The following is a 23131-nucleotide window of genomic DNA, read 5'->3' on the forward strand; positions in this document are numbered from 1 at the left end:
AGCACCCAGAGGAAACCCACGCACACACGGGGAGGACGTGCAGACTCCGCACACACAGTGACCCAAGCCGGGAATCGAACCTGGAACCTGGGACCCTGGAGCTGTGAAGCAATTGGGCTATCCACAATGCTACCGTGCTGCCCATCATAAATGAAGATGCGGGAATGATATTTGCTGAGAAAATAAAAAACACCCATCTGCATTTTAGCAAATTGGAAACTGAATGTGGCAGAAGAGCAAAGGGATCCAGAGGGACAGAATAAAAATCATTATAAACAGCATTGCAGGTCAGCAAAGCAGTTTAAAATGCTCAGTCAGATAGTACTTACAGTAACATGCACTATTCTGATCTTCATAATATAAAAAGGGCATTAAAACATTTTAAAGTACAAAAAACTCCATCTTTTTAAGAATGAAAACTTATCTCACTCAGTTGACAAAAATAATTGTCAGAGGTGTATCATCCCTGACATCTAGTGGTTACTAAAATAATTGCATCATTGACATTCCAATTTTAACACAATGATGGCAGTACTTCAATCCTGCACAGACACAGCTCCCGACATTAATTTTTTTCTGATGCAAGGAATATCCAGCATTGCAGGGTCGAGCTTCTGGCCTGTTGCTACCGTTAACTGTTCAGAGATTTTCATTTTCGAAGGCAATATCTGTCAGGGAACTCAGAGTGCCTGATCTGAGAGATTGGATAAATATCACATCTACGGTTCAGGCTGGGCTCCATGGAGGGAGCTTTACTCTGCATCTAACCCCGTGCTGTACCTGTCCTGGGAGTGTTTGATGGGGACAGTGCAGAGGGAGCTTTACTCTGTATATAACCCCGTGCTGTACCTGTCCTGGGAGTGTTTGATGGGGACAGTGCAGAGGGAGCTTTACTCTGCATCTAACCCCGTGCTGTACCTGTCCTGGGAGTGTTTGATGGGGACAGTGCAGAGGGAGCTTTACTCTGTATCTAACCCCGTGCTGTACCAATCCTGAGAGTGTTTGATGGGGACAGTGTAGAGGGAGCTTTACTCTGTATCTAACCCCGTGCTGTACCTGTCCTGGGAGTGTTTAATGGGACATTGAAGAGGGAGCTTTACTCTGTATCTAACCCCGTGCTGTACCTGTCCTGGGAATATTTGATGAGGACAGTGTAGAGGGAACTTTACTCCGTATTTAACCTCATGCTGTACCTGTCCTGGGAGTGTTTAATGGGGCAGTGTAGAGGGAGCTTTACTCTGTATTTAACCTCATGCTGTACCTGTCCTGGGACTGTTTGATGGGGACAGTGTAGAGGGAGCTTTACTCTGTGTCTAACCCAGTGCTGTACCTGTCCTCGGAGTGTTTGATGGGGACAGTGTAGAGGGAACTTTACTCTGTGTCTAACCCCGTGCTGCCCCTGTCCTGGGAGTGTTTGATGGGGACAGTGCAGAGGGAGCTTTACTCTGTGTCTAACCCCATGCTGTACCTGTCCTGACAGTGTTTGATGGGGACAGTGGAGAGGGACTTTTACTCTGTGCCTAACCCCGTGCTGTATCTGTCCTGCGAGTGTTTGATGGGGACAGTGTAGAGGGAGATTTACTCTGTATCTAACCCCGTGCTGTACCTGTCCTTGAAGTGTTTGATGGAGAAAGTGTAGAGGGAGCTTTACTCTGTATCTAACCCCGTGCTCTACCTGACCTGAGAGTGTTTGATGGGGACAGTGTAGAGGGAGCTTTACTCTGTATCTAACCCCGTGCTGCACCTGTCTTGAGAGTGTTTGATGGGGACAGTGCAGAGGGAGCTTTACACTGTGTCTAACCCCATGCTGTACCTGTCCTGAGAGTGTTTGATGTAGACAGTGTAGAGGGAGTCTTAATCTGTATCTAACCTCGTGCTGCACCTGTCCTGGGAGTGTTTGATGGGGACAGTGCAGAGGGAGCTTTACTCTGTATCTAACCCCGTGCTGCACCTGTCCTGAGAGTGTTTGATGGGGACAGTGCAGAGGGAGCTTTACTCTGTGTCTAACCCCGTGCTGCCCCTGTCCTGGGAGTGTTTGATGGGGACAGTGTAGAGGGAGCTTTACTCTGTATCTAACGCCGTGCTCTCTCTGTCCTGCGAGTGTTTGATGGGGACAGTGTAGAGGGAGCTTTACTCTGTATCTAACCCCGTGCTGTACCTGCCCTGGGAGTGTTTGATGGAGCAGTGCAGAGGGAGCTTTACTCTGTATCTAACCCCGTGCTCTACCTGACCTGGGAGTGGTTGATGGGGACAGTGTAGAGGGAGCTTTACTCTGTATCTAACCTCGTGCTGTACCTGTCCTGGGAGTGTTTGATGGGGACAGTGTAGAGCGGGCTTTACGCTGTATCTAACTCCGTGCTGTACCTGTCCTGGGAGTGGTTGATGGGGACAGTGTAGAGGGAGCTTTACTCTGTATCTAACCCCGTGCTGCATCTGTCCTGAGAGTGTTTGATGGGGACAGTGTAGAGGGAGCTTTACTCTGTATCTAACCCCGTGCTGCACCTGTCCTGAGAGTGTTTGATGGGGACAGTGCAGAGGGAGCTTTACACTGTGTCTAACACAATGCTGTACCTGTCCTGGGAGTGTTTGTTGGGGATAGTGTAGAGCGGGCTTTACGCTGTATCTAACTCCGTGCTGTACCTGTCCTGGGAGTGGTTGATGGGGACAGTGCAGAGGGAGCTTTATTCTGTATCTAACCCCGTGCTGCATCTGTCCTGAGAGTGTTTGATGGGGACAGTGTAGAGGGAGCTTTACACTGTATTTAACTCCGTGCTGTACCTGACCTGGGAGTGTTTGATGGGGACAGTGTAGAGGGAGTTTTACTCTGTATCTAACACCGTGCTGTACTTGTCCTGGGAGTGTTTGATGTAGACAGTGTAGAGGGAGTCTTACTCTGTATCTAACCTCGTGCTGCACCTGTCCTGGAAGTGTTTGATGGGGACAGTGCAGAGGGAGCTTTACTCTGTATCTAACCCGGTGCTGTACTTGTCCTGGGAGTGTTGGATGTAGACAGTGTAGAGGGAGTCTTACTCTGTATCTAACCTCGTGCTGCACCTGTCCTGGAAGTGTTTGATGGGGACAGTGCAGAGGGAGCTTTACTCTGTGTCTAACCCCGTGCTGCACCTGTCCTGAGAGTGTTTGATGGGGACAGTGCAGAGGGAGCTTTACACTGTGTCTAACCCCATGCTGTACCTGTCCTGAGAGTGTTTGATGGGGACAGTGTAGAGGGAGCTTTACTCTGTATCTAACCCTGTGCTGCACCTGTCCTGAGAGTGTTTGATGGGGACAGTGCAGAGGGAGCTTTACACTGTATCTAACCCCATGCTCTACCTGTCCTGAGAGTGTTTGATGGGGACAGTGTAGAGAGTTTTACCCTGTGTCCAACACCGTGCTGTACCTGTCCTGAGAGTGTTTGATGGGGACAGTGTAGAGGGAGCTTTACTCTGTATCTAACCCCGTGCTGTACTTGTCCTGGGAGTGTTTGATGTAGACAGTGCAGAGGGAGCCTTACTCTGTATCTAACGTCGTGCTGCACCTGTCCTGGGAGTGTTTGATGGGGACAGTGCAGAGGGAGCTTTACTCTGTATCTAACCCCGTGCTGCACCTGTCCTGAGAGTGTTTGATGGGGACAGTGCAGAGGGAGCTTTACACTGTGTCTAACCCCATGCTGTACCTATCCTGAGAGTGTTTGATGGGGACAGTGTAGAGGGAGCTTTACTCTGTATCTAACGCTGTGCTGTACCTGTCTGGGAGTGTTTGATGGGGACAGTGTAGAGGGAGCTTTGTTCTGTATCTAACCTCGTGCTGCACCTGTCCTGGGAGTGTTTGATGGGGACAGTGTAGAGGGAGCTTTACTCTGTATCTAACCTCGTGCTGCACATGTCCTGTGAGTGTTTGATGGGGACAGTGTAGAGGGAGCTTTACTCTGTATCTAACGCCGTGCTGTACCTGTCCTGGGAGTGTTTGATGGGGACAGTGTAGAGGGAGCTTTACTCTGTATCTAACCCCGTGCTGCACCTGTCGTGGGAGTGTTTGATGGGGACAGTGTAGAGGGAGCTTTACTCTGTATCTAACCCCGTGCTGCACCTGTCCTGAGAGTGTTTGATGGGGACAGTGCAGAGGGAGCTTTACACTGTGTCTAACACAATGCTGTACCTGTCCTGAGAGTGTTTGATGGGGACAGTGTAGACGGAGCTTTACTCTGTATCTAACCCCGTGCTGCACCTGTCCTGAGAGTGTTTGATGGGGACAGTGCAGAGGGAGCTTTACACTGTATCTAAACCCATGCTGTACCTGTCCTGAGAGTGTTTGATGCAGACAGTGTAGAGAGAGTTTTACCCTGTGTCTAACACCGTGCTGTACCAGTCCTGGTAGTGTTTGATGGGGACAGTGTAGAGGGAGCTTTACTCTGTATCTAACCCTGTGTTGTACCTGTCCTGGGAGTGTTTGATGGGGACAGTGTAGAGGGAGCTTTACATTGTATCTAACTCCGTGCTGTACCTGACCTGGGAGTGTTTGATGGGGACAGTGTAGAGGGAGCTTTACTCTGTATCTAACCCCGTGCTGTACCTGTCCTGGGAGTGTTTGATGGGGACCGTGAAGAGGGAGCTTTACTCTGTATCTAACCTCGTGCTGCACCTGTCCTGTGAGTGTTTGATGGGGACAGTGTAGAGGGAGCTTTACTCTGTATCTGACGCCGTGCTGTACCTGTCCTGGGAGTGTTTGATGGGGACAGTGTAGAGGGAGCTTTACTCTGTATCTAACCCCGTGCTGCACCTGTTCTGGGAGTGTTTGATGGGGACAGTGTAGAGGGAGCTTTACTCTGTATCTAACCCCGAGCTGCACCTGTCCTGAGAGTGTTTGATGGGGACAGTGCAGAGGGAGCTTTACACTGTGTCTAACACAATGCTGTACCTCTCCTGAGAGTGTTTGATGGGGACAGTGTAGAGGGAGCTTTACTCTGTATCTAACCCCGTGCTGTACCTGTCCTGGGAGTGTTTGATGGGGACAGTGTAGAGAGAGTTTTACCCTGTGTCTAACACCGTGCTGTACCAGTCCTGGTAGTGTTTGATGGGGACAGTGTAGAGGGAGCTTTACTCTGTATCTAACCCTGTGTTGTACCTGTCCTGGGAGTGTTTGATGGGGACAGTGTAGACGGAGTTTTACATTGTATCTAACTCCGTGTTGTACCTGACCTGGGAGTGTTTGATGGGGACAGTGTAGAGGGAGTTTTACTCTGTATTTTACCCCGTGCTGTACTTGTCCTGGGAATGTTTGATGTCGATAGTGTAGAGGGAGTCTTACTCTGTCTCTAACCTCGTGCTGCACATGTCCTGGGAGTGTTTGATGGGGACAGTGCAGAGGGAGCTTTACTCCGTGTCTAACCCCATGCTGTACCTGTCCTGAGAGTGTTTGATGGGGACAGTGGAGAGGGAGTTTTACTCTGTGTCTAACCCCGTGCTGTACCTGTCTTGGGCGTGTTAGATAGGGACAGTGTAGAGGCAGCTTTTCGCTGTGTCTAACCCCGTGCTGTACCTGTCCTGGGAGTGTTATGGGGACACTGTAGAGGGAGCTTTACTCTGTATCTACTTCGTGCTGGACCCGTCCTTGGAGTGTTTGATGGGGACAGTGTCGAGGCAGCATTACTCTGTATCTAACCCCGTGCTGTACCTGTCCTGGGAGTGTTTTGGGGACAGTGTCGAGGGAGCTTTACTCTATCTAACCCCGTGCTGTACCTGTCCTGGGAGTGTTTGATGGGGACAGTGTAGAGGGAGCTTTACTCTGTACCTAACCCCGTGCTGTACCTGTCCTGGGAATGTTGGATGTTAAAGTGTAGAGGGAGCTTTACTCTGAATCTAACTTCGTGCTGTCCCTGTCCTGGGAGTGTTTGATGGGGATAGTGTAGAGGGAGCTTTACTCTGTATCTAACCCCGTGCTGTACCTGTCCTTGGAGTGTTTGATAGGACAGTGTAGAGGGAGCTTTACTCTGTATCAAACCTAGTGCTGTACCTGTCCTGGGATTGTTTGATAGGACAGTGTAGAGGGAGCTTTACTCTGTATCAAACCCAGTGCTGTACCTGTCCTGGGTGTGTTTGATGGGGACAGTGTAGAGGGAGCTTTACTCTGTATCTAACCCCGTGCTGTACCTGTCCTGGGAGTGTTTGATGGGGACAGTGAAGAGGGAGATTTACTCTGTATCTAACCCCATGCTGTACCTGTCCAGGGAGTGTTTGATGGGGACAGTGTGGAGGGAGCTTTACTCTGTATCTAACCCCGTGCTGTACCTGTCCTGGGAGTGTTTGATGGGGACAGTGTAGAGGGAGCTTTACTCTGTATCTAACCCCGAGCTGCACCTGTCCTGAGAGTGTTTGATGGGGACAGTGCAGAGGGAGCTTTACACTGTGTCTAACACAATGCTGTACCTCTCCTGAGAGTGTTTGACGGGGACAGTGTAGAGGGAGCTTTACTCTGTATCTAACCCCGTGCTGTACCTGTCCTGGGAGTGTTTGATGGGGACAGTGTAGAGAGAGTTTTACCCTGTGTCTAACACCGTGCTGTACCAGTCCTGGTAGTGTTTGATGGGGACAGTGTAGAGGGAGCTTTACTCTGTATCTAACCCTGTGTTGTACCTGTCCTGGGAGTGTTTGATGGGGACAGTGTAGACGGAGTTTTACATTGTATCTAACTCCGTGCTGTAACTGACCTGGGAGTGTTTGATGGGGATAGTGTAGAGGGAGTTTTACTCTGTATTTTACCCCGTGCTGTACTTGTCCTGGGAGTGTTTGATGTCGATAGTGTAGAGGGAGTCTTACTCTGTCTCTAACCTCGTGCTGCACATGTCCTGGGAGTGTTTGATGGGGACAGTGCAGAGGGAGCTTTACTCCGTGTCTAACCCCATGCTGTACCTGTCCTGAGAGTGTTTGATGGGGACAGTGGAGAGGGAGTTTTACTCTGTGTCTAACCCCGTGCTGTACCTGTCTTGGGCGTGTTAGATAGGGACAGTGTAGAGGCAGCTTTTCGCTGTGTCTAACCCCGTGCTGTACCTGTCCTGGGAGTGTTATGGGGACACTGTAGAGGGAGCTTTACTCTGTATCTACTTCGTGCTGGACCCGTCCTTGGAGTGTTTGATGGGGACAGTGTCGAGGCAGCATTACTCTGTATCTAACCCCGTGCTGTACCTGTCCTGGGAGTGTTATGGGGACAGTGTCGAGGGAGCTTTACTCTATCTAACCCCGTGCTGTACCTGTCCTGGGAGTGTTTGATGGGGACAGTGTAGAGGGAGCTTTACTCTGTACCTAACCCCGTGCTGTACCTGTCCTGGGAATGTTGGATGTTAAAGTGTAGAGGGAGCTTTACTCTGAATCTAACTTCGTGCTGTCCCTGTCCTGGGAGTGTTTGATGGGGATAGTGTAGAGGGAGCTTTACTCTGTATCTAACCCCGTGCTGTACCTGTCCTTGGAGTGTTTGATAGGACAGTGTAGAGGGAGCTTTACTCTGTATCAAACCTAGTGCTGTACCTGTCCTGGGATTGTTTGATAGGACAGTGTAGAGGGAGCTTTACTCTGTATCAAACCCAGTGCTGTACCTGTCCTGGGTGTGTTTGATGGGGACAGTGTAGAGGGAGCTTTACTCTGTATCTAACCCCGTGCTGTACCTGTCCTGGGAGTGTTTGATGGGGACAGTGAAGAGGGAGATTTACTCTGTATCTAACCCCATGCTGTACCTGTCCAGGGAGTGTTTGATGGGGACAGTGTGGAGGGAGCTTTACTCTGTATCTAACCCCGTGCTGTACCTGTCCTGGGAGTGTTTGATGGGGACAGTGTGGAGGGAGCTTTACACTGTATCTAACTCTGTGCTGCACCTGTCCCTGGAGGGGTTGATGGGGACAGTGTAGAGGGAGCTTTATTCTGTATCTAACCCCATGCTGTACCTGTACTGGGAGTGTTTGATGGGGACAGTGAAGAGGGAGATTTACTCTGTGTAGCGCACAAAGACTCCGAGAGACGAATAGAGTGAAGTCGATGAGGCTTTATTAAGCCTGACTGTTCCCCCGCAGTTCAGTAGTAGACTGCCTGCGGGGGAGGACTCCAGATACTTATACTCCGCCTTCAGGGCGGAGCTAGAGGTCAACGTCCAACCAGGACCCGGGATCTGTCAGCCAATGACATCATGGCTTCAGAGTCCCACATGACCCCTAATGCATGCTACCACATTCACCCCTTGTTAAAAATGAACCCGGCGGGGTGATGCTTCGCATGGTGATAAGGGTTTACAAGGCTGGTCCTGGGAGGAAAACTTTCGCATGTTATTACAGTATGTACAAGGTTTTTTTTTGTTTCAAACTATTTACAGTAATCGTCAGGAAAAGACAAAATGTTCTCGTTAAAAGTCCACATATTGTACTGTTAGATCGACGCCGCGAGTCGGTCGGGCGCTCTGGTCGTCCGTGTCGATCGCCTCGGCCCCAGTGGTGGTGGTGCTTGTTCCGGTGCTGTCGTCTCCGGGAGTCAGAGGCTTTTCCCCAGGGTAGAGGGGTCAATTACTAGGGGGCATAGGTTTAAGGTGAGAGGGGCAAGGTTTAGAGTAGATGTACGAGGCAAGTTGTTTACGCAGAGGGTAGTGGGTGCCTGGAACTCACTACCGGAGGAGGTAGTGGAAGCAGGGACGATAGGGACATTTAAGGGGCATCTTGACAAATATATGAATAGGGTGGGAATAGAAGGATACGGACCCAGGAAGTGTAGAAGATTGTAGTTTAGTCGGGCAGCATGGTCGGCACGGGCTTGGAGGGCCGAAGGGCCTGTTCCTGTGCTGTACATTTCTTTGTTCTTTGGGAGCCTTACGGTTTCAGCTTGGGCTTCATTCCTGGTCGGGCCTGGGAGGAGGACTGATCCTCCTGGGAAGGGGGCGGTCGCGGGGTGCGGCGGTGGCAGGAAGGGGGGGGGGTGGGTGATTGGTGTCGGGGGGGGTGTGCGTGTTGCCGGCGGGCGGCAGGTCTCGTAGGGAGACCGTGTCCTGTCGGCCGTCGGGGTACTCCACGTCAGCGTACTGCGGGTTCGCATGAAGGAGGTGAACCCTTTCGACCAACGGGTCCGACTTGTGCGCCCGCACATGCTTTCGGAGCAAGATGGGTCCTGGGGCCGCCAGCCAGGTTGGCAGCGACGTTCCAGAGGAGGACTTCCTGGGGAAAACAAGGAGGCGCTCATGAGGCGTTTGGTCAGTGCTAGTACAGAGTAGTGACCGGATGGAGTGGAGGGTGTCCGGGAGGACCTCCTGCCACCGTGAAACTGGGAGGTCCCTGGACCGTAGGGCCAGTAGGACGGTCTTCCAGACCGTGCCATTCTCCCTCTCTACTTGCCCGTTCCCCCGGGGGTTGTAGCTGGTCGTCCTGCTCGAGGCTATACCCTTGCTGAGCAGGAACTGGCGCAGCTCGTCACTCATGAAGGAGGACCCCCTGTCGCTGTGGACGTATGCGGGGCAACCGAACAGTGTGAATATGATGTTCAGGGCTTTAATGACTGTGGCCGCGGTCATGTCAGGGCAGGGGATGGCGAATGGGAAGCGGGAGTACTCGTCCATCACATTAATGAAGTATATGTTGCGGTCGGTGGAGGGGAGGGGTCCTTTGAAATCCAGACTAAGGCGTTCAAAGGGGCGGGAAGCCTTAATCAGGTGCGCACCATCTGGCCTGAAAAAATGCGGTTTGCGCTCTGCGCAGATGTGGCAGTTCCTTGTGACTGTACGGACCTCCTCTAAAGAGTATGGGAGGTTGCGGGACTTGATAAAGTGGTAAAACCGAGTGACCCCCGGGTGGCAGAGGTCCTCGTGGAGGTTTTGGAGGCGGTTAATTTGTGCGTTGGCACATGTGCCGCGGGATAGGGCATCGGACGGCTCGTTTAGCTTTCCGGGACGATACAAGATCTCGTAGTTGAAGGTGGAGAGCTCGATCCTCCACCTTAAGATCTTGTCGTTTTTGATTTTGCCCCGCTGTGCATTATCGAACATGAAGGCTACCGACCGTTGGTCCGTGAGGAGAGTGAATCTCCTGCCGGCCAGGTAATGCCTCCAATGTCGCACAGCTTCCACTATGGCTTGGGTTTCCTTTTCCACTGAGGAGTGGCGGATTTCTGAAGCGTGGAGGGTTCGGGAGAAGAAGGCCACGGGTCTGCCCGCTTGGTTAAGGGTGGCCGCTAGAGCTACGTCGGAGGCGTCGCTCTCGACCTGGAAGTGGAGGGACTCGTCAATGGCGCGCATCGTGGCCTTTGCGATATCCGCTTTGATGTGGCTGAAGGCCTGGCAAGCCTCTGTCGACAGAGGGAAGGTCGTGGTCTGTATTAGGGGGCGGGCCTTGTCTGCGTACTGGGGGACCCACTGGGCGTAGTATGAAAAGAACCCCAGGCAGCGTTTTAGGGCTTTTGAGCAGTGCGGGAGGGGAAATTCCATGAGGGCACGCATACGTTCGGGGTCGGGGCCTATTATCCCATTGCGCACTACGTAGCCCAGGATGGCTAGCCGGTTGGTGCTAAAAACGCACTTGTCCTCGTTGTACGTCAGGTTCAAGGCTTTAGCGGTCTGGAGGAATTTTTGGAGGTTGGCGTCGTGGTCCTGCTGATCGTGGCCGCAGCTGGTTACATTGTCGAGATACGGGAACGTGGCCCGCAACACGCGTTGATCAACCATTCGGTCCATCTCTCGTTGGAAGACCGAGACCCCGTTTGTGACGCCAAATGGGACCCTTAGGAAATGGTATAATCGCCCGTCTGCCTCGAAGGCTGTGTACTTGCAGTCACTTGGGCGGATGGGGAGCTGATGGTAGGTGGACTTGAGGTCCACGGTGGAGAGGACCTTATATTGGGCAATCCGATTGACCATGTCGGATATGCGGGGGAGAGGGTACACGTCTAGTTGTGTGTACCTGTTGATGGTCTGGCTATAGTCTATGACCATCCTTTGCTTCTCCCCTGTCTTTACTACTACCACCTGTGCTCGCCAGGGACTATTGCTGGCCTGGATTATGCCTTCCTTTAGTAGCCGCTGGACTTCGGACCGAATGAAGGTCCGGTCCTGGGCGCTGTACCGTCTGCTCCTAGTGGCGACGGGTTTGCAATCCGGGGTGAGGTTTGCAAACAAGGACGGGGGTTGCACCTTGAGGGTTGCGAGGCCGCAGATAGTGAGTGGGGGTATTGGGCCGCCGAATTTGAAGGTTAGGCTCTGTAGATTGCACTGGAAGTCTAATCCCAGTAATGTGGGGCCGCAGAGTTGGGGAAGGACGTAGAGCCTGTAGTTTTTTAACTCCCTCCCTTGCACCGTTAGGGTAACTATGCAGAAGCCTTTGATCTGTATGGAGTGGGATCCTGCAGCTAGGGAAATTTTTTGTGCGCTGGGATGGATGGTCAAAGAACAGCGTCTTACCGTGTCGGGGTGGATAAAGCTCTCCGTGCTCCCGGCGTCGACTAGGCATGGTGTCTCGTGCCCGTTTATCAGCACCGTTGTCGTCGTCGTCTGGAGTGTCCGGGGCCGAGCTTGGTCCAGCGTCATTGAAGCGAGACGTGGTTGTAGTGGTTGAGCGTCTTCTTCGAACCCCATGGAGCCGTCGACACTGGGGTCCGTTGTTGCCGTCCAAGATGGCGTCGGGGGTGAACAAGATGGCTGCCCCCATGCATCGCACATGGCTGGGGGGCTCACAAGATGGCGGCGGAGGTGGACAAAATGGCCGCCCCCATGCGTCGTACAGGTCTGGGGTGGTCCAAGATGGCGGCGCCCTTCCTCCCCTCGTGGTGGCCGGGACCCAAAATGGCGACGTCTGCGGGTCGCACATGGGGCGCTGGGGGGTGTTGGGGAGCGTTAGAAACGCGCGGTGCTCCCTCTTCTCCGGGGACAGCGGTGGTCGGGACCCAAAGTGGTAGCGCCGGCGGGTTATACGTGGGGCGCGGGCGGGGGGGGGGAGTTGGGGAGCGTAAACGGCGTGCAGTGCTCCCTGTTCTCCCGGGACAGCGGTGGTCGGGACCCAGAGTGGCTGCGCCTGCGGGTCGTACATGGGGCGCTGGGGGGGTTGGGGAGCGTAAACGGCGTGCAGGGCTCCCTGTTCTCCCGGGACAGCGGCGACCTCGCGGGACCGGCACACAGCCGTGAAATGGCCCTTTTTCCCGCAGCTCTTACAGATCGCTGCGCGGGCCGGGCAGCGCTGCCGGGGGTGTTTCGCCTGGCCGCAGAAATAGCAGCGGGCGCCCCCGGTGCGACTTGGCGTTTGGACCGCGCAAGCCTGTGGGGTGTCCGGCGGGGGGGGGGGGGGGGGGGGGGTGGGTTTGTCGCGACGGGTACGTACGGAGCCCAATGTGCTGCCGCGTGGTCGGGGCCGTAGGCGTGGGTATTTCGCGCGGCCACGTCTTGGGAGGCTGCTAGGGCCCGTGCCTCTGAGAGTCCTAGCGACTCTTTTTCTAGAAGTCTTTGGCGGATTTGCGAGGAGTTCATACCTGCCACAAAAGCATCGCGCATTAACATGTCCGTGTGTTCATTTGCGTTCACCGACGGGCAGCTGCAGGCTCGTCCCAAAATTAGTAGCGCGGCGTAGAATTCATCTATAGATTCTCCGGGACTTTGCCGTCTCGTTGCGAGTTGATAGCGAGCGTAGATCTGGTTTACTGGGCGAACATAGAGACTTTTTAGTGCTGCGAAAGCCGTCTGGAACTCCTCTGCGTCTTCGATGAGAGAGAAAATCTCCGTGCTTAACCTCGAGTGCAGGACCTGTAGTTTTTGGTCTTCTGTGACCCGGCCGGTGGCCGTTCTGAGGTAGGCCTCGAAACAAGTCTGACAGTGCTTGAAAGCTGCTGCCGCGTTCACTGCGTGGGGGCTGATCCTCAGGCATTCCGGGATGATCCTGAGCTCCATAGTCCTTTAGTCACGCTTAATAAATTGTAGCGCACAAAGACTCCGAGAGACGAATAGAGTGAAGTCGATGAGGCTTTATTAAGCGTGACTGTTCCCCCGAAGTTCAGTAGTAGACTGCGTGCGGGGGAGGACTCCAGGTACTTATACTCCGCCTTCAGGGCGGAGCTAGAGGTCAACGTCCACCCAGGACCCGGGATCTGTCAGCCAATGACATCATGGCTTCACAGTCCAACATGACCCCTAATGCATACTACCACACTCTGTATCTAACCCCATGCTGTACCTGCCCTGTGAGTGTTTGTTGGGGACAGTGTGGAGGGAGCTTTACTCTGTATCTAACTCTGTGCTGCACCTGTCCTGGGAGTGGTTGATGGGGGAAGTGCAGAGGGAGCTTTACTCTGTATCGAACCCCATGCTGTACCTGTCCTGAGAGTGTTTGATGGGGACAGTGCAGAGGGAGCTTTACTCTGTGTCTGACTCCGTGCTGTACCTGACCTGGGAGTGTTTGAAGGGGTCAGTGTAGAGGGAACTTTACTCTGTATCTAACCCCGTGCTGTACCTGTCCTGGGAATGTTTGATGGAGACAGTGTAGAGGGAGCTTTACTCTGTATCTAACTTCGTGCTGTTGCTGTCCTGGGTGTGTTTGATAGGACAGTGTAGAGGGAGATTTACTCTGTATCAAACCCAGTGCTGTAGCTGTCCTGGGAGTGTTTGATGGGGACAGTGAAGAGGGAGATTTACTCTGTATCTAACACCGTGCTGTACCTGTCCTGGGAGTGTTTGATGGGGACAGTGAAGAGGGAGATTTACTCTGTATCTAACACCGTGCTGTACCTGTCCTGGGAGTGTTTGGTGGGGACAGTGTAGGGAGAGCTTTACTCTGTATCTAACACCGTGCTGTACCTGTCCTGGGAGTGTTTGATGGAGACAGTGTAGAGGGAGCTTTACTCTGTATCAAACCCCGTGCTGCACCTGTCCCTGGAGTGTTTGATGGGGACAGTGTAGAGGGAGCTTTATTCTGTACCTAACCCCGTGCTGTACCTGTCCTTGGAGTGTTTGATAGGACAGTCTAGAGGGAGCTTTACTCTGTATCTAACCTCGTGCTGTACCTGTCCTGGGAGTGTTTGATGGGGACGGTGTAGAGGGAGCTTTACTCTGTATCAAACCCAGTGCTGCACCTGTCCTGGGAGTGTTTGATGGGGACAGTGAAGAGGGAGATTTACTCTGTATCTAACCCCATGCTGTACCTGTCCTGGGAGTGTTTGATGGGGACAGTGTGGAGGGAGCTTTACTCTGTATCTAACTCCGTGCTGTACCTGTCCTGGGAGTGTTTGATGGGGACAGTGTAGAGGGAGCTTTACTCTGTATCAACCTCGTGCTGCACCTTTCCTGGAGTGTTTGATGCGGACAGTGTAGAGGGAGCTTTGTTCTGTACCTAACCCCGTGCTGTACCTGACCTGGGAGTGTTTGATGCGAACAGTGTAGAGGGAGCTTTACTTTCTATCTAACTCCGTGCTGCACCTGTCCTGGGAGTGTTTGATGCGGACAGTGCAGAGGGAGCTTTATTCTGCACCTACCACCGTGCTGTACCTGACCTGGGAGTGTTTGAGGGGGACAGTGTATAGGGAGCTTTACTCTGTATCTAACCCCATGATGTACCTGTCCTGGGAGTGTTTGATGGGGACAGTGTCGAGGGAGCTTTTCTCTGTTTCTAACCTCGTGCTGCACCTGTCCTGGGAGTGTTTGATGGGGTCAGTGTAGAGGGAGCTTCACTCTGTATCTAACCCTGTGCTGTTACTGACCTGGGAGTGTTTGATGGAGACAGTGTAGAGGAAGCTTTACTCTGTATCTAACCCCATGCTGTACCTGTCCTGGGAGTGTTTGATGGGGACAGTGTAGAGGGAGCTTTACTCTGTATCTAACCCCGTGCTGTGCCTGTCCTGGGAGTGTTTGATGGAGACAGTGTAGAGGGAGCTTTACTCTGTATCTAACCCCATGCTGTTCCTGTCCTGGGAGTGTTTAATGGGGACAGTGTAGAGGGAGCTTTACTCTGTATCTAATCCCGTGCTGTGCCTGTCCTGGGAGTGTTTGATGGAGACAGTGTAGAGGGAGCATTACTCTGTATCTAACCCCGTGCTGTACCTGCCCTGGGAGAGTTAGATCAGATTTAATTAACTGTTCTGTTCATTAACATTCCTCTCCAAGATTCACTCAAACAAAGACCAATTTACTCATTCCTGACTCAACATCTGATGGACAAATATTTCTGCTGCTTGAACAAAATCCAACCACGTTCCGTTTCTAGAATTCTGGATTTTTTAATTTTGGAAGAACCATATCTCGATATTAATCCATTTGAGAAACTTTCATTGAGTGTTGATGTTTCGATTTGATGTTTCGTACTCTCCAGGGATCCGGTCCCAGAGAGTTCAGTACGATGTGTTGGGAAGTGTTGGATTGTGTAATTATCCTCAACACTGTGGTACGGAAAGGGCATGAAAAGTGACTCCGAGATTGGAAAATAGTTTGTCAGGTAGATTTTATATCAGTCTCAAAACAAGACACACTTGAATTTCTGTGGGTCACTTGTCCTTAATCCCCTGCACTGTGTGGATCGATCAGATGATAATAAAACTTCAGGGAGTCCAGTGTGGATGCAGTGGTGGTCAGTTTCCAAGATTCCACCGATTCTGGAAGAGTTCCTGGTACAGATTGAAGAGTAGCTAACCCTCTATTGACCCCACTCGCGAAACTGCACTGTTTAAAAAGTGAGATTGAGAGGAAACAGGGAGTAACAGACCTGTCTGCCTGACCATCGGTAGTGGGGAAAATTCTCAAATCCATTCTCAAAGATTTTATGATGTGGAGATGCCGGCGTTGGACTGGGGTGAGCACAGTAAGAAGTCTTACAACACCAGGTTAAAGTCCAACAGGTTGTTTAGATGTCACTAGCTTTCAGAGCGCTGCTCCTTCCTCAGGTGAAAGATTTTATAGCAGAGCATTTATAAAACAGGGGCAGGATCGGACAGAATCAGCATGGAATTACGACAGGGAACTCATGCCTGACAAATCTACTGGAATTCTTCGAGGATGTACCTAGTTGATGAGGGGGAGCTGGTGGATGTGGTTTATTTGGACTTTCAGAAGGCTTTTTAAAAAGTCCCAAACGGATTAGCGTGTAAAATTAAAGCACACAGGATTAGGGGGAGTGTATTGAGATGGATGGAAAACTGGTTGGCAGACAGGAACCAAAGAGTAGGAATGAATAAGTCTTTTTCCTAGTGGCAGGCAGCAACTAGTGCAGCACCTCGGGGATCGGTGCTGGGACCCCAGCTACTCACAATGTATAACAATGATTTAGATGAAGGAACTAAATATAATTTTCCAAATTTGCAGATGACACAAAGCTGGGTGGGAGGGTGAGCTGTGAAGAGGATGCAGAGATGCTTCAGCGGGATTTGGACAAGTTGAGTGAGTGGGCAACTGAAGGGCAGCTGCAGTTTAATGTGGATAAATCAGAGGGTTTCCACTTTGTTCGCAAAAACGAGAAGGCAGACTATTATCTGAAAGGCCATAAATTGAAAGACAGGAATGTGCAATGAAACCTTGGTGTCCTCGTACACACACCAGTCATTAACGGTAAGCATGCAGGTACAGCAGGCGGTAAAGATGGCAAATGGTATGCTGGCCTTCATTGCGATAGGATTCGAGTACAGGAGCAGGGATGTCTTGCTGCAATTATACGGGGCCTTGTTGAGGCCACAGTTGGAATATTGTGTGCAGTTTTGGTCTCCTTATCTGAGGAATCATAGAATTTACAGTGCAGAAGAAGGCCATTCGGCCCATCGAGCCTGCACCGGCCCTTGAAAGGGCACCCTACTTAAGCCCACACCTCCACCCTATCCCTGTTACCCAGGTAGCCCACCTAACCTTTTTTGGGCACTGAGTGCAATTTATCATGGCCAATCCACCTAACCCGCACATCTTTGGACTGTGGGAGGAAACCGGAGCACCCGGAGGAAACCCGCGCAGACACGGGGAGAACGTGCAGACTCCGCACAGACAGTGACCCAGCGGGGAATTGAACCTGGGACCCTAGAGCTGTGAAGCAACGGTGCTAACCACTGTGCTCTGTTGCCCCCCATAAAGGATGTTCTAGCTATAGCGGGAGTGCTGCGAAGGTTTACCACATTGATTCCTGGGATGGCGGGACTGACGTATGAGGAGAAATTGAGTGGGTTAGGATTGTATTCGCTAGAGTTTAGCAGAATGAGGCGGGGTGGGGGGGGGGTTGGGGGGGGGGGGGGGGAATCTCATAGAAACTTATAAAATTCTAACAGGACCGGGCAAGATGGATGCAATAAGGATGTTCCTGGTGGTGGGTGTGCCCAGAACCAGGGGTCACAGTCTGTGGATATACGCTAAACCAGTTGGCACTGAGACGAGGAAACATTTCTTCACCCAGAGAGTGGTGATCCTGTGGGATTCGCTACTGTAGAAATTAGTTGGACTGTAGAAATTAAGGGGACCAGAGAATATGGGGGGTAAGTAGGATCAAGCATTGAGTTGGATGATCAGCCATGATCATAATGAATGGCGGAGCAGGCTCGAAGGGCCGAATGGCCTCCTCCTGCTTGTAACTGGGCTTTGCTTGCACGCATAAGGGCCTCAATTGGGCCATAGACGGGCAGCCCACTCTAAGCCCCCTCCCGCTGCTCTTGAAATGAAAATCGCATATTGTCACAAGTAGGCTTCAAATGAAGTTACTGTGAAAAGCCCCTAGTCGCCACATTCCGGCGCCTGTTCGGGGAGGCTGGTACGGGAATTGAACCGTGCTGCTGGCCTGCCTTGGGCTGCTTTAAAAGCTAGCTATTTAGCCCAGTGTGCTAAACCAGCCCCTGGAATCTTACAATCGTGGCAGGGCGGTGGGGAGGGGGGGAGGGTTCGGGGGGGTGGGGTGGGGGGGGGGCAGGTATTCTGGAGGCAGCCATGCCCATGATGCAGTGCCCCAGTTATCGCCCGTTTTTCCCGCCTGTGAGTGGCTCATCAAATTTGGTGAATATTTAATCGGGGGAAAGACCAGCTGACCCGGAGCTACATATCATCGACTTTCCCACAGGGAGCAATGGTTTTGACTGACAAATATTGAAACGTTTCTTTGAGGTAGAAATGTTGGCTGAGGGAAGCCCGCCCCCTTCTTTTCCATAGCGCCGTCAGGTTCCAGCTTGAGGCCTGTCCAAGCCACGGCAACAGGCCGATCGGGGTTCTTAAATTATTGTGCAGCACCTCAAACATGCTGCCGTCACGCCCTGTGGCTGTACTGACCTCCTTTGCATTCTCCTCACCACCTGTACCCCAGTTACACCCACCATAAACCTGATTTCATCTGAAACTCTGTTTACCCACATCCTAACTCCCACCAAACCTCGTTCATCCACCCCCTCCCCCCCCGCAACACCCCCCCGCCCCCCCTCCCGAGGAACAATGCCTTGATTTTAAACTCTCATCCTTGTTTTGAAATCCCTCCGGGGCCTGGTCCCCGCACTATCCTTGAAGCCAAACCCAACTCTACCTACCCCCTGGAGATGCCTGTGTAACTTCAATCCTGGCCTCTTGCACACCCTCAATTCTCTTCACACCAGTCTCATCTACCTCCAGCTCTGGAATCCTATCACTCTCCCACATCTATCCCTCCCGTTCCTCCTCTGAGGACATGACCCATCCCCTTTGCCCAATTTCTGGTCACCCTGTCAGAATGTCTTCTTCTTCTGAAGAAGATTCATCCAGACTCGAGACGTTAATGCTGTTTCTCGCTCCACGGATGTTGCCAGACCTGCTGTTTCAGAAATCCAGCATCTGGAGTATTTTGCTTTTATATGAGAATGTCTTCTTCCTTAACTTATTGTCCGGTTGTTGCACCCTCAATAACGACGCATAGAGAGTAAGCGGTAAAGAAGGCTTTAATAAGCTAAGAACTAGCCTGGTGCCGAGACGGGTGCTTACTGGGTGCCGCCCACAAGGCGGCCCCTTATATACGACTCCCAGATGGGAGGAGCCGCAGGCGGAGTCCCCCAGGGTTCCAAGCCTGGTCTTAAAGGGGACATCACCTTACATGATGATAAGGGTACAGTAATACAGTAACCGTTCATCACATTCACCCCCTGTTTAAAAGAAAGTCCGGCGGGGGTGAAGTGCCATCATAAGTCCATTCGTCACGGTGGCCTGATCGTCCTTATCGACCTCCTCAGCTCGGGCGGTGGTGCAGCATTCACTGGCGTCTTAGTTGAGGGTACGTCCGGGAACATGGTGGTCGGAGCCTTGGGTCAGGGTAGGGGATCGGGGCGCAGGGGGAATAGTTGGGGCTTGGGGTAGCGGTGCCGGCGCCGGCGGGGTGTGTAGAGGAGGGGAGGGGGTGCTAGGGGGCACGCGCGGTAGGTGCCCACCAACGGAGAGTGGGGCCGGGAGGGGGTTGTTGTAGTGGGTGACAGATCCTGCAGGGGAGCTGTGAGGGAGGGGGCGTCTGTAGTGGGGAACCAGCGGGTGCCAGATCCCGGAGGGAAGCCGTATCTTGCCTGCTGTCGGGGTACTCGACCCATAGGCGTAACTGGGGTTTGCGTGCAGTAATCGGATCTTCTCGACCAGGGGGTCCGTTTTATGGCTCCTCGCGTGCCTCAGGAGAAGAGCAGGTCCCAGAGCCGTTAGCCAAGGTGGAAGCGAGAACCCGGAGGTAGGCTTCCTGGGGAAGACAAACAATCGGTTGTGAGGGGGTCTCATTCGTGGCCGTGCAGAGGAGCGACCTAATGGAGTGTAGAGCGTCGGGTAGGACCTCCTGCCAGCGGGTGGTTGGGAGACATCTCGACCGTAGGGCCAGAAGGACGGCCTTCCACACTGTCGCGTTCTCCCTCTCCACCTGCCCGTTTCCCCGCGGGTTATAACTGGTCGTTCTGCTCGTGGCGATGCCTTTGTTGAGCAGATACTGACGCAGTTCATCGCTCATGAACGATGTACCCCGGTCGCAATGGATATAAGCGGGGAAACCGAACAGGGTGAAGATGCTGTGCAGTGCCTTAATCACCGTGGCTGAGGTCATGTCGGAGTAGGGGATGGCGAATGGGAAGCGGGAGAACTCGTTGATCACGGTGAGGAAGTAGGCATTGCGGTTGGTGGATGGGAGGGGCCCCTTGAAGTCCACACTTAGTCACTCAAAGGGCCCCGAGGCCTTCACGAGACGAGCCTTGTCTGGCCGGTAGAAGTGCGGTTTGCACTCCTCGCAGATCTGGCAGGCCCTGACCATGGCCTTGACCTCCTTGGTTGAGTAAGGTAGGTTGCGGAACTTGATAAAATGGACGAGCCGGGTAACCCCCGGGTGACAGAGGTCATTGTGGATGGTTTGCAGGCGGTCCTCCTGTGCGTTGGCGCATGTGCCGCGGGACAGGGCATCTGGGGGCTCGTTGAGCTCCCCGGACGATACTTGATATCGTACGAGTAGGTGGAGAGTTCGATCCTCCACCTCAAAATTTTATCGTTTTTTTATTTTGACCCGCTCTGCGTTATCGAACATAAAGGCGACAGACCGCTGGTCGGTGACGAGGGTGAACCTCCTACCGGCTAGGTAGTGCCTCCAGTGCCATACAGCCTCCACTATGGCTTGTGCCTCCTTCTCGACTGCAGAGTGCCGAATATCGGAGGCGGTGAGGGTCCGGGAGAAAAACTCTACTGGTCTGCCTGCCTGGTTGAGGGTAGCAGCCAGGGCGATGTCTGACACATCGCACTCTACTTGGAAGGGGATAGTTTCGTCCACCGCACGCATAGCGGCCTTGGTGATATCGGCCATGATGCGGTTGAAGGCCAATCGAGCCTCAGCCGACGGAGGAAATATTAAGGAAATATCGTGGTCTTTATGAGTGGGCAGGCTTTGTCCGCATGTTTGGGGACCCACTGGGCGTAATAGGAGAAAAGCCCCAAGCACCGTTTGAGGGCCTTGAGGCTGCGGGGGAGGGGAAGTTCTTTAAGGGTGCGCATGCGGTCGGGGTCAGGACCTAGGACCCCGTTTTCCATGACATAGCCGAGGATGGCTCGTCGGGTGGTGTGGAAAACGCATTTTTCCTCGTTATAGGTCAGGTTGAGGGCTCGGGCAGTCTGGAGGAACTTTTTGAGGTTAGCGTCATGGTCCTGCTGGTCATGGCCGCAGATGGTGACATTGTCCAAGTACATTGTCCGGGTATGTAGCCTGCAAACCGTACTGTTCCACCATTTGGTCCATCGCCCTTTGGAAGACGGAGACCCCATTTGTGACACCAAAGGGGACCCTGAGGAAGTGGAAGAGCCGGCCGGCTGCTTCGAAGGCAGTATAGGGGTGGTGTTTCGGTCAGATGGTGAGCTGGTGGTAGGCGGATTTGAGGTCGACCGTGGAAAATATCCGGTATTGTGCGATCCGATTTACCATTTCCGCTATGCGAGGAAGGGGGTACGCATCGAGCTGCGTGAAGCGGTTTATGGTCTGGCTACAATCCACGACCATCCGTTTCTTATCCCCGGATCGGACTACCACCACTTGTGCTCTCCAGGGGCTGTTGCTAGCCTCGATGACCCCCTCTCCCAGTAAACGCTGGACCTCTGACTTGATAAAAGTCATGTCTTGGGCACTGTACCACCGGCTCCTGGTGGCGACAGGCTTACAGTCGGGAGTGAGGTTCGCGAATAGAGAGGGCGGGGCGACTTTCAGTGTCGCAAGGCTGCATACCGTGAGGGGGGGCAAGGGTCCGCCGAACCTCAGTGTCAGGCTTCGGTGGCTGCACTGGAAATCCAGTCTGAGCAGCAGGGGGGCACAGAGGTGAGGGAGGGTATAAAATGTGAAACGGGTGTATCTGGCGCCCTGGATCGAGAGATCCGCGATACAGTACCCCTTGATTTGGACCGAGTGGGACCCGGATGCGAGGGCTATGGTTTGGGACGCGGGATGGGTGCACAAGGAACAGCGCCTTACCGTTTCTGGATGAATGAAGCTCTCCGTGCTCCCGGAGTCAAAGTGTCGCGCCCATTGACCTGGACCTTCGTCATCGAGTTCTGAAGATGTTTTGGCCATTTTTGGTCGAGGGTGATCGCTCCCAATCGCGGGTAGTCCAAGTCCTCAGCCGAGTCGGACTCGTAAAATGGCCGCCGCCGTCGGTCGCACGTGTCGGGTCGTGAAGATGGCCGCCGACAAGATGGTTGTAGCACAATCAATCACTCACGATACGAGATGAGAAGGAGTCAATCGATGGCTTTATTACGCAGACTTGTTCCCCAGCAGCACAGTTACAGAATGCGGCTGCTGGGAGAACCCTAGCTCTTATACTCCGCCCTACTGGGTGGAGCCAGTAGGTGGCTGATCCAATCGGGACCCAGCGTCTATCCACCAATAGCCTCTCGGCATCACAGGGTACACTAATACCCCTAATACATACCACCACATTTACCCCTTGTTAAAAAAGAACCCGGGGGGGGGGTAGTGGGCCGTATGGTGGAAGGGGTTTACAGAGTCAGTACCTAGGATGCTGCTAACACAGCGGCTATGCTCCGTTATCCACCACCAGTACTATTTACAATGCCACTTTTACTGGGCAACTGAATTATTTACAGAGGCATTTCTTGCTTTGTTATACGGATTCGATGAGTCGAATGGGTGCCCTGGTCGTCCTCCCTGATCGTCTCCGCCCCGGTGGTGATGCAGGTGCTGGTTCGGGCACCGTCATCTCTGGGAGCGTCGTGATGCCTCTTCCTGCTTCACTACCCCTAGGCGGGGCCGGCGGAAGGACCGATCCACCCGGGAATGGGGCGGCTGTGGGGTGCGCCGGTGGGAGGGAGGGGGTGATTGGTGTTGGGGGGGGGGGGTGGAGCTCCTGCAGGCGCCAGGTCCCGCAGGGAGACCTTTCCCTGTCGGCCGTCGGGGTACGCCACGTAGGCGTATTGAGGGTTTGCGTGGAGATGAACCCTCTCGACCAACGGGTCTGATTTGTGCGTCCGCACATGCATTTGGAGCAGGATGGGTCCCGGGGCTGCCAGCCAGGTCGGAAGTGACGTTCCGGAGGAGGACTTCCTAGGGAAGACAAGGAGGCGTTCATGAGGTGTTTGATTCGTTGTTGTACACAGCAGCGACTGGATGGAGTGGTGGGCGTCTGGGAGGACTTCCTGCCAGCGGGAAACTGGGAGACTTCTGGGCCGTAGGGCCAGCAGGACGGTCTTCCAGACCATTCCATTCTCC

The sequence above is a fragment of the Scyliorhinus torazame genome, chromosome 14 (genome assembly GCF_047496885.1).
Source record: "Scyliorhinus torazame isolate Kashiwa2021f chromosome 14, sScyTor2.1, whole genome shotgun sequence".
Lineage (NCBI taxonomy): Eukaryota > Metazoa > Chordata > Chondrichthyes > Carcharhiniformes > Scyliorhinidae > Scyliorhinus > Scyliorhinus torazame.